Raw genomic sequence first — 11,123 nt, forward strand, 5'->3', positions numbered from 1 at the left:
GAGAAAAGGATAGGGAAAGAGACGAAGAGAGAGAAAGAGGACAAAGAGAGAAAAAGAAGGAGGGGAGAGAAGAGAGAGAGATAGAAAAAGAGAAGGAGAAAGAGAAAAGAGAGGAGGGAGAGAGAATGAGAGAGGGAGAGGAGGGGGGAGAGAGAGAGAGCATGGGGAGAGAGAGGGAGAGAAGGATAGAGAGAAAGAAAGGGGAGGGGGAGAAAGATGGAAAAGGGAGAGAGAGATAGATAAAGAGAAAGGGGAGAGAGAGAGAAAAGAAAAAGAAGATGAGAGAGAAAAATGGGAGAGAGAGAGAGAGAGAGAAGGAAGAGAAGTGGAGAGAGAAAAGGAAATAAGAAAAAGTTACTCGTATCATTTAGAAAGAAAATTATTTATATTAGAAAAAATTATTTATAGAAAATGCTGAAAAGAGATAAGAAAGAAAAAGGAACAAAAGCAATGGAAGGGATTTCATTATTTACAAATGTTACTCGTATCATTTAGAAAGAAAAAAATTAGATTAAAAAAATTCAATTAAAAAAAGGTTCGAAAAGTTTGGGTTTTTTTATGTAAAAATATTAATTTTTGTGTAAAAATTTATTTTTACATGTAAAAACCAATTTTATGGTATAAAAAATAATTGTTTAATATAAAAACCGGTTTTTGGTGTAAAATCTGGTTTTTAATGTAAAAACCAGTTTTTTAATATAAAAACTAGTTTTTTATATAAAAACCGGTTATTTTTTAAAAACCGGTTTTTGTTTTAATAACCGGTTTTGAATTTCACTAACCGGTTAATAACCGGTTTCATCATGTAAAACCAATTTGGTTAATTAACCAATACTATATTTTTGGTTAACCAAAAAACTGGTTTGGTTTTTGGATTAACCAAACCATGAACACCCCTAACCGCTGATGGTGAACCCCTATACACAGCTTGCCATGGAAAGGAGTAAGAAGGATTGAGTTGAAGCAGTTGGAGAGCAGGCGTCCTTGGGCCATACAGCATCTCCATATACTTATCTGAAATTCCTACCAATGAATCTGCATAAGTATTCTATCCCTTTTATTATATATCATCTATTTTCTTATTATTAATTTTCGAAACCATAAATCAATATTTAATCTGCCTAACTGAGATTTGCAAGGTGACCATAGCTTGCTTCATACCAACAATCTCTGTGGGATCGACCCTTACTCACGTAAGGTTTATTACTTGGACGACCCAGTACACTTGCTGGTTAGTTGAACGGAGTTGTGAATTCAGCTGGTGCCCCTTAGAAGCCTTCATCTCAAAATAATTAGAACATGGATCACAATTTCGTCCACCAACTTCCTCCAAGATTCCCTTTGTATTGGAGGTCGGTACGCATTTTAACAATGGTATTGAGATCCCTCTTTTGTATAGGTGTTGTTTATGATAGTGTAGTACTGTGCCTCCCTTTTTAACCTCTTTGCCTCCTTTTCATCTGTGGGGAGCGCTTCTGTTTTGAGGTAGTTAATTATGGGAGTCATCCATCCTTGATCCTGACCTGTTATGGCTAGGACTTTTTCTTCTTCCGATGTTGATGGGTTCTGCAGTATTTCCTGGATGATGCTTCTATTGTTGCCCCCTGGTTTGGTGCTGGCTAGTTTTGAGAGTGCGTCAGCTCGTGTGTTTTGCTCGCGGGGTATGTGGTAGATCCTATATTCCTCGAGTTGTCCGAGCTGTTCCTTGGTCTTATCCAAATATTTTTTCTTGGTAGGGTCTTTGGCTTGGTAGCTCCCTGTTATTCGTGAGGTAACGACATGTGAATCGCTATAGATGCTGAGTTTCTGAGCTCCAACCTCCCTATCCAGCTTCAAACCAGCTAATAACGCTTCGTATTCTACCTGGTTGTTTGAGGCCGGGAATCCGAATTTGAGGGAAAGCTCAAGTCGGGTTCCTTGGTTGCTTTCGATTATCACACCTGCACCGCTTTCAGTTTTATTCGAGGAACCGTCCACGTATATATTCCACTCTTTGGGGATCTCCGGACTATCCGTGAATTCTGTAATAAAGTCGGCTAGGTATTGTGACTTAATGGCTGTCCGCACCTCGTATTGGAGGTCGAACTCGGACAATTCGATTGCCCATTGTAGGGTTCTTCCTGCTAGATCTGGTTTCTGCAATATCCCCTTTATAGGCTGGTTGGTCCGAACCTTAATGGTATGAGCTTGGAAGTACGGGCGAAGTCGTTGAGATGTTAGTATGAGAGCGTAGGCAAACTTCTCTATTTTCTGGTAGTTCAGCTTTGACCCCTGCAGTGCTTTACTAATGAAGTAGACGGGTTGTTGCCCACCTTCGTCTTCTTTAATTAGTGTTGAGGCTATTGCCCGACTTTCTACTGCGAGGTATAATATGAGTGGTTCTCCTTCTCGTGGTCGAGATAGGATAGGTTGCCGTCCCAAGAATTCTTTGAAGTCTCGGAAGGCTTGCTCGCATTCCGTTGTCCACTCGAAGTTTTTTCCCTTCCTTAAAGTAACGTAGAAAGGGAGGGATCTTATCGCTGACCCTGCTAGGAATCTGGACAAGGCCGCCAATCTCCCATTGAGTTGTTGTACTTCTTTGACGCAGGTTGGGCTCTTCATGTTGAGCATGGCCTGGCATTTATCTGGATTTGCCTCGATTCCTCTTTGTGTGAGCATAAAGCCCAAGAACTTACCTGCTTCCACTGCGAAGGTGCATTTAGCCGGGTTAAGGCGCATGCCATGCTTCCGTATGGTGTCGAACACTTGAACCAAGTCGGTCAGTAATGTCTCTTCACTTTGTGTCTTTATCAACATGTCATCCACGTAGACCTCCATGATTTTTCCGATGTGGTCTGAGAAGACATTATTCATTAGCCTTTGATAAGTAGCTCCCACATTCTTAAGGCTGAAAGACATTACGATGTAGCAATAGTTTGCTTCGGGTGTTAGAAACGAGGTTTTTTCTTGATCCGGTGGATATATTAGGATCTGGTTGTACCCCGAGTATGCGTCCATAAACGAGAGATACTTATATCCCGATGAGGTGTCTACTAGAGCGTCGATGCTTGGGAGTGGATAAGGATCTTTTGGGCAGGCTTTGTTGAGGTCGGTGTAGTCGGTGCACATTCGCCACTTCCTATTTGACTTTTTCACCAAGGCGACGTTTGCTAGCCATAGTGGGTACATAAATTCTCTTATGAATCCTGCCTCTAGCAATGCTTGCACCTGTTCTGCTACAGCCTGAGACCATTCTGGTCTGAGTTTTCTTCGTCTTTGTTGTACTGGCCGGGATCCCGGATAGACTGCCAACTTGTGGCCCATTAGTTCGGGATCTATGCCTGGCATGTCGGCGGCTTTCCATGCGAAGAGATCAACATTATCTCATAAGAACTGTATGAGTGATTCCTTTGCGTCTCCTTTAAGGATTGTGTTAATATTAGTTGTCTTATCCGAGTTGTTTCCGATCTGAACTTTCTCTACTTCACCTTCGGGCTGTGGACGGAGTTCTTCTCGCCTCTGAACTCCACCAAGTTCGATTGTGTGGAACTCTTCTCCTTCACCTCTGAGGTTTAGACTTTCGTTATAACAGCGACGCGCCATCCTTTGATATGCTTTTATTGTAGCTATCTGGTGCACGAAATTGTGATCATCAATGGCGCCATCAACATGGTACGCTCATTGCAATCTCAACTCTCTATCACAACTCCGCACAACTAACCAGCAAGTGCACTAGGTCGTCCAAGTAATAAACCTTACGCGAGTAAGGGTCGATCCCGCGGAGATTGTTGGTATGAAGCAAGCTATGGTCACCTTGTAAATCTTAGTCAGGCAGACTCAAATGGGTATAGATGATGAATAAAACATAAAGATAAAGATAGAGATACTTATGTATATCATTGGTGAGAACTTCAGATAAGCGAATGGAGATGCTTGGTCCCTTTCCGTCTCTCTGCTTTCCTACCGTCTTCATCCAATCCTTCTTACTCCTTTCCATGGCAAGCTTATGCAAGGGTTTCACCGTTGTCAGTGGCTACCTCCCATCATCTCAGTGGAAATGTTCAACGCACCCTGTCACGGCACGGCTATCCATCTGTCGGTTCTCAATCAGGCCGGAATAGAATCCAGTGATTCTTTTGCATCTGTCACTAATGCCCCGCCCTCAGGAGTTTGAAGCACGTCACAGTCATTCAATCATTGAATCCTACTCAGAATACCACAGACAAGGTTAGACCTTCCGGATTCTCTTGAATGCCGCCATCAGTTCTTGCCTATACCACTAAGACTCTGATCTCACGGAATGGCTGGCTCGTTTGTTAGGCGAGCGCTCGGTTGTCGGGCGATCAACCATGCATCGTGTATCAGGAATCCAAGAGATATTCACCCAATCGAAGGTAGAACGGAGGTGGTTGTTAGTCACATGTTCATAGGTGAGAATGATGATGAGTGTCACGGATCATCACATTCATCAAGTTGAAGAACAAGTGATATCTTAGAACAAGAACAAGCGGAATTGAATAGAAGAACAATAGTAATTGCATTAATACTCGAGGTACAGCAGAGCTCCACACCTTAATCTATGGTGTGTAGAAACTCCGCCGTTGAAAATACATAAGAACAAGGTCTAGGCATGGCCGTGAGGCCATCCTCCCAATGATCTAAGAACTAGATGTCCAAAGATGATAGATACAATAGTAAAAGGTCCTACTTATAGAAAACTAGTAGCCTCAGGTTTACAAAGATGAGTAAATGACATAAAAATCCACTTCCAGGCCCACTTGGTGTGTGCTTGGACTGAGCAATGAAGCATTTTCGTGTAGAGACTCTTCTTGGAGTTAAACGCCAGCTTTTATTCCAGTTCGGGCGTTTAACTCCCATTTTGGTGCCAGTTCCGGCGTTTAACGCTGGGAATTCTGAAGGTGACTTTGAACGCCGGTTTGGGCCATCAAATCTTGGGCAAAGTATGGATTATCATATATTGCTGGAAAGCCCAGGATGTCTACTTTCCAACGCCGTTGAGAGCGCGCCAATTGGGCTTCTGTAGCTCCAGAAAATCCACTTCGAGTGCAGGGAGGTCAGAATCCAACAGCATCTGCAGTCCTTTTCAGTCTCTGAATCAGATTTTTGCTCAGGTCCCTCAATTTCAGCCAGAAAATACCTGAAATCACAGAAAAACACACAAACTCATAGTAAAGTCCAGAAAAGCGAATTTTAACTAAAAACTAATAAAAATATACTAAAAACTAACTAGATCATACTAAAAACATACTAAAAACAATGCCAAAAAGCGTACAAATTATCCGCTCATCATAACACCAAAGGGTTCTCCTAGGTAATTCACCTCTTCCATTGAAGGGTTCTCAGGATCATAAGCTTCTTCTTCAGATGAAGCATCCTTAGTACTGCTTGGTGCATTTTGCATTCCAGACAGACTTTGAGAAATCAAATTAACTTGTTGAGTCAATATCTTGTTCTAAGCCAGAATGGCATTCAGAGTATCAATCTCAAGAACTCCTTTCTTCTGATTTGTCCCATTGTTCACAGGATTCCTTTCAGAAGTGTACATGAATTGGTTATTTGCAACCATTTCAATTAGTTCTTGAGCTTCTGTAGGCGTCTTCTTCAGATGAAGAGATCCTCCAGCAGAGCTATCCAAAGACATTTTGGATAGTTCAGAAAGACCATCATAGAAAATACCTATGATGCTCCATTCAGAAAGCATGTCAGAAGGACATTTTTTGATCAATTGTTTGTATCTTTCCCAAGCTTCATAGAGGGATTCTCCATCCTTCTGTCTGAAGGTTTGGACTTCCACTCTAAGCTTACTCAATTTTTGAGGTGGAAAGAACTTGGCCAAGAAGGCATGGACTAGCTTTTCCCATGAGTCCAGGCTTTCTTTAGGTTGTGAGTCCAACGATGTCCTAGCTCTGTCTCTTACAGCAAAAGGGAATAGCATAAGTCTGTAGACCTCAGGGTCAACCCCATTAGTCTTGACAGTGTCACAGATTTGCAAGAATTCAGCTAAGAACTGATGAGGATCTTCCAATGGAAGTCCATGGAACTTGCAATTTTGTTGCATTAGAGAAACTAATTGAGGCTTAAGCTCAAAGTTGTTTGCTCCAATGGCAGGGATAGAGATGCTTCTCCCATAGAAGTCGGGAGTAGGTGCAGTAAAGTCACCAAGCACCTTCCTTGCATTGTTGGCATTGTTGTTGTTTTCGGCTGCCATGGGTTCTTCTTCTTTGAAGATTTCTGTTAGGTCCTCTACAGAGAGTTGTGCCTTAGCTTCTCTTAGCTTTCGCTTCAAGGTCCTTTCAGGTTCAAGGTCAGCTTCAACAAGAATGCCTTTGTCTTTGCTCCTGCTCATATGAAAGAGAAGAGAACAAGAAAATGTGGAATCCTCTATGTCACAGTATAGAGATTCCTTGAGGTGTCAGAGGAACAGAATAATAGAAGAAAGAGGTAGAAGAATTCGAACTTAGTAAGATAGAGTTCGAATTGTGCATTGAGGAGGAGTGGTACTCCATAAATAGAAGGATGTGAGAAGAGGGGAAGAAATTCTGAAAATTAAGTTAAAAAGATTTTAAAAAACATTTTGAAAAAAACTTTAATTGATTTTCGAAAACCAAGAGAGGGAAAGAAATCAAGTAATTTTTGAAAAAGATTTTGAAATTAGAATTTAAAAAGATATGATTGAAAACTATTTTGAAAAAGATGTGATTAAAAAGATATGATTGAAAAGTTATGCTTTTAAAAAGATATGATTGAAAAGATATGATTTGAAAACAAATTTTAAAAAGATTTGATTTTAAAAATTAATGACTTGGCTAACAAGAAAAGATATGATTCAAACATTAAACCTTTCTCAACAGAAAAGGCAACATACTTAAAATGTTCAATCAAATCATTAATTGTTAGCAAGTATCTTTGAAAAAGGAAAGAAATTGATTTTGAAAAAGATTTGATTGAAAAGATATGATTTGAAAAAGATTTGATTTTGAAAAACTTTGAAAACTTGAAAAAAAATCTGAATTAAAAACAGAATCTTCCCTCTTGTGCCATCCTGGCATTAAACGCCCAGAATGGTGCACATTCTGGCATTTAATGCCCAATGCACTACCTTTTTGGGCGTTAAACCCCCAACCAGGCACCCTGGCTGGTGTTTAAACGCCAGTCTGTCCTTCTTCACTGGGCGTTTTGAACGCCCAGCTTTTTCTGTGTAATTCCTCTGCTGCATGTTCTGAATCTTCAGTTCCCTGTACTATTGACTTGAAAATAGAACCAAGATCAAATAAACAATGCATGCAAGACACCAAACTTAAAATTAGACACTAGACTCAAACAAGAAACATAAAATATTTTTTTGGTTTTTTATGATTTTGTAAATTTTTTTTGTGCTTTTTCGAAAATTATATGAAAATAGAAAATGAAGGTTTCAGAATTCTTAATTTGAATTCCAGGAATCATTGCAATGCTAGTCTAAGACTCCGGTCCAGGAATTAGACATGGCTTCACAGCCAGCCAAGCTTTCAAAGAAAGCTTCGGTCCAAAACACTAGACATGGCCAATGGCCAGCCAAGTCTTAGCAGATCATTACTCCAATAGCAAGATTGATAGAAATCAACAAGCTCTTGTGATGATAAGTTGAAACCTCGGTCCAATAAGATTAGACATGGCTTCAGAGCTAGCCAGACTTCAACAGATCATCATGAAACTCTTGAACTCATTCTTAAGAACTCTGAAAAAAATACCTAATATAAGCAACAAGATGAACCGTCAGTTGTCCATACACGAAACAATCCCCGGCAACGGCGCCAAAAACTTGGTGCACGAAATTGTGATCATCAATGGCGCCATCAACATGGTACGCTCATTGCAATCTCAACTCTCTATCACAACTCCGCACAACTAACCAGCAAGTGCACTGGGTCGTCCAAGTAATAAACCTTACGCGAGTAAGGGTCGATCCCACGGAGATTGTTGGTATGAAGCAAGCTATGGTCACCTTGTAAATCTTAGTCAGGCAGACTCAAATGGGTATAGATGATGAATAAAACATAAAGATAAAGATAGAGATACTTATGTATATCATTGGTGAGAACATCAGATAAGCGAATGGAGATGCTTGGTCCCTTCCGTCTCTCTGCTTTCCTACCGTCTTCATCCAATCCTTCTTACTCCTTTCTATGGCAAGCTTATGCAAGGGTTTCACCGTTGTCAGTGGCTACCTCCCATCCTCTCGGTGGAAATGTTCAACGCACCCTGTCACGGCACGGCTATCCATCTGTCGGTTCTCAATCAGGCCGGAATAGAATCCAGTGATTCTTTTGCGTCTGTCACTAACGCCCCGCCCTCAGGAGTTTGAAGCACGTCACAGTCATTCAATCATTGAATCCTACTCAGAATACCACAGACAAGGTTAGACCTTCCGGATTCTCTTGAATGCCGCCATCAGTTCTTGCCTATACCACGAAGACTCTGATCTCACGGAATGGCTGGCTCGTAGGTCAGGCGAGCGCTCGGTTGTCAGGCGATCAACCATGCATCGTGTATCAGGAATCCAAGAGATATTCACCCAATCGAAGGTAGAACGGAGGTGGTTGTCAGTCACACGTTCATAGGTGGGAATGATGATGAGTGTCACAGATCATCACATTCATCAAGTTGAAGAACAAGTGATATCTTAGAACAAGAACAAGCGGAATTGAATAGAAGAACAATAGTAATTGCATTAATACTCGAGGTACAGCAGAGCTCCACACCTTAATCTATGGTGTGTAGAAACTCCACCGTTGAAAATACATAAGAACAAGGTCTAGGCATGGCCGTGAGGCCAGCCTCCCAATGATCTAAGAACTAGAGGTCCAAAGATGATAGATACAATAGTAAAAGGTCCTACTTATAGAAAACTAGTAGCCTCAGGTTTACAAAGATGAGTAAATGACATAAAAATCCACTTCCGGGCCCACTTGATGTGTGCTTGGGCTGAGCAATGAAGCATTTTCGTGTAGAGACTCTTCTTGGAGTTAAACGCCAGCTTTTATGCCAGTTTGGGCGTTTAACTCCCATTTGGTGCCAGTTCCGGCGTTTAACGCTGGGAATTCTGAAGGTGACTTTGAACGCCGGTTTGGGCCATCAAATCTTGGGAAAAGTATGGACTATCATATATTGCTGGAAAGCCCAGGATGTCTACTTTCCAAAGCCGTTGAGAGCGCGCCAATTGGGCTTCTGTAGCTCCAGAAAATCCACTTCGAGTGCAGGGAGGTCAGAATCCAACAGCATCTGCAGTCCTTTTCAGTCTCTGAATCAGATTTTTGTTCAGGTCCCTCAATTTCAGCCAGAAAATACCTAAAATCACAGAAAAACACACAAACTCATAGTAAAGTCCAAAAAAGTAAATTTTAACTAAAAACTAATAAAAATATACTAAAAACATACTAAAAACAATGCCAAAAAGCGTACAAATTATCCGCTCATCACTATCCCTTCTGCAGTTGGAAATTTCATACATAGATGTGGAGTTAAAACTATTACGTCGAGTTGGTTTAACGTTGTCCGACTTATTAAGGCATTGTAGGCTGAGCTTACATTGACCACGATGTAGTCTATCTTGAGTGTTCTTGATTGGTTCCCCTTTCCGAAGGTTGTTTGTAGCGATACGTATCCCAGTGGTTGTACTGGGGTATCCCCAAGTCCGAACAGGCTGTTCGGGTATGCTCTTAGCTTTTTTTCTTCTAAGCCAAGCTTGGTGAAGGCAGTTTTGAATAAGATGTCGGCGGAGCTTCCTTGGTCAATTAATGTACGGTGGAGGTTGGCGTTTACCAGTATGATAGTGATGACCATGGGATCGTCGTGTCCTGAGATGATTCTGGATGCATCTTCTTTGGTAAACGTAATTGCTGGGATGTCTGGCGCCTCCTTCTTTCCTTCGACATGGTATACTTCTTTGAGGTGTCACTTGCGGGATGATTTGGAGATTCCTCCTCCCGGAAATCCGCCGTGTATCATGTGGACGTGTGTTTCCGGTGTGCGAGGTGATCGCTAAGATCGTCTGACATATTCATCTGTTCTTCTTTTTCTTGGCTTTTCATCCCGGTTGGCCAAAAACCGATCTAGTTTTCCTTCTCTTACTAATTTTTCTATGACATTTTTCAAGTCGAAGCATTCGTTGGTGGAATGTCCTCGGACTCGATGATACTCACAGTATTCATTCCGATTTCCTTCTCATCTTTTGCGTTTGAGTGGCCGAGCTGGGGGTATTTTTTCCGTATGGCAGACTTCTTTGTAAACATCTACCAAGGATACCCTAAGAGGGGTGTAGTTATAATATTTTTTATTTTCTCCCCGGAGCGATCTTCTTTTTTGTTAGATTCTTTATCTTTGTCTCGGTAGGCGGAACTGAACCTCGAGGCTTCCCCAAGTCGTGAATTCTCCTCCACGTTGATGTACTTCTGCGCCCGTTCTTATACTTCGTCCAGGGATGCAGGATATTTCTTAGATATAGATTGGCGAAAAGGTCTTTCTCGTAGGCCATTTATGAGGCCCATAATGCAGCTTATGTTGGTAGACTTTGTATGTCCATGCATGTTTTGTTGAATCTTTCCATGTAGTTACAAAGACTTTCCCAATCTCCTTGCTTGATCCCTAGTAGGCTGGGGGCATGTTTAGCCTTATCTTTGTATGGAAAATCTGGTCAGGAATTTTTTGGCCAGGTCGTCGAAGCTCGAGATGGACTTTGGAGGTAGGCTGTCGAACCATCTAATGGCTGTCTTGGTAAGAGTTATTGGAAAGGCTTTGCAGCGAACTACATCCGAGGCGTCAGTGAGGTACATTCTACTTTTGAAATTGCTGAGGTGATGGTTGGGGTCTGAATTGCCGTCGTACAGAGTCATATCTGGAAGTTTGAAGTTCTTTGGGATTTTGGTCTTCATGATTTCCCTGGTGAATGGATCTTGATCCTTGCGAGAGCTATCCTCTGGAGTGGATCGAGTAGCTTTGGTTTTAAGATCGGCTTCGAGTTTTAGAAGCTTATCTTCTAATTCTCGGCGTCGCCTTATCTCCCGATGTAGATCCTCTTCTTTTTCGCGTTGATGTTGGGCTTCTTTCTCGAGTTGCTTTAATCAATCTTGAAGCGCCTCTATGGC

The 11,123-nt window shown here is 41.6% G+C and overlaps 1 non-coding gene across 1 annotated transcript; it reads left to right on the plus strand.

The window, feature by feature from the left end:
* Positions 1 to 5,695: 5,695 nt before the first annotated feature.
* On the plus strand, positions 5,696 to 5,803 carry LOC130953157 (small nucleolar RNA R71). Its single transcript, XR_009075329.1, has one exon. It is a non-coding gene; the product is annotated as a small nucleolar RNA R71 (small nucleolar RNA).
* Positions 5,804 to 11,123: the final 5,320 nt, after the last annotated feature.

The sequence above is a fragment of the Arachis stenosperma genome, chromosome 9 (genome assembly GCF_014773155.1).
Source record: "Arachis stenosperma cultivar V10309 chromosome 9, arast.V10309.gnm1.PFL2, whole genome shotgun sequence".
Lineage (NCBI taxonomy): Eukaryota > Viridiplantae > Streptophyta > Magnoliopsida > Fabales > Fabaceae > Arachis > Arachis stenosperma.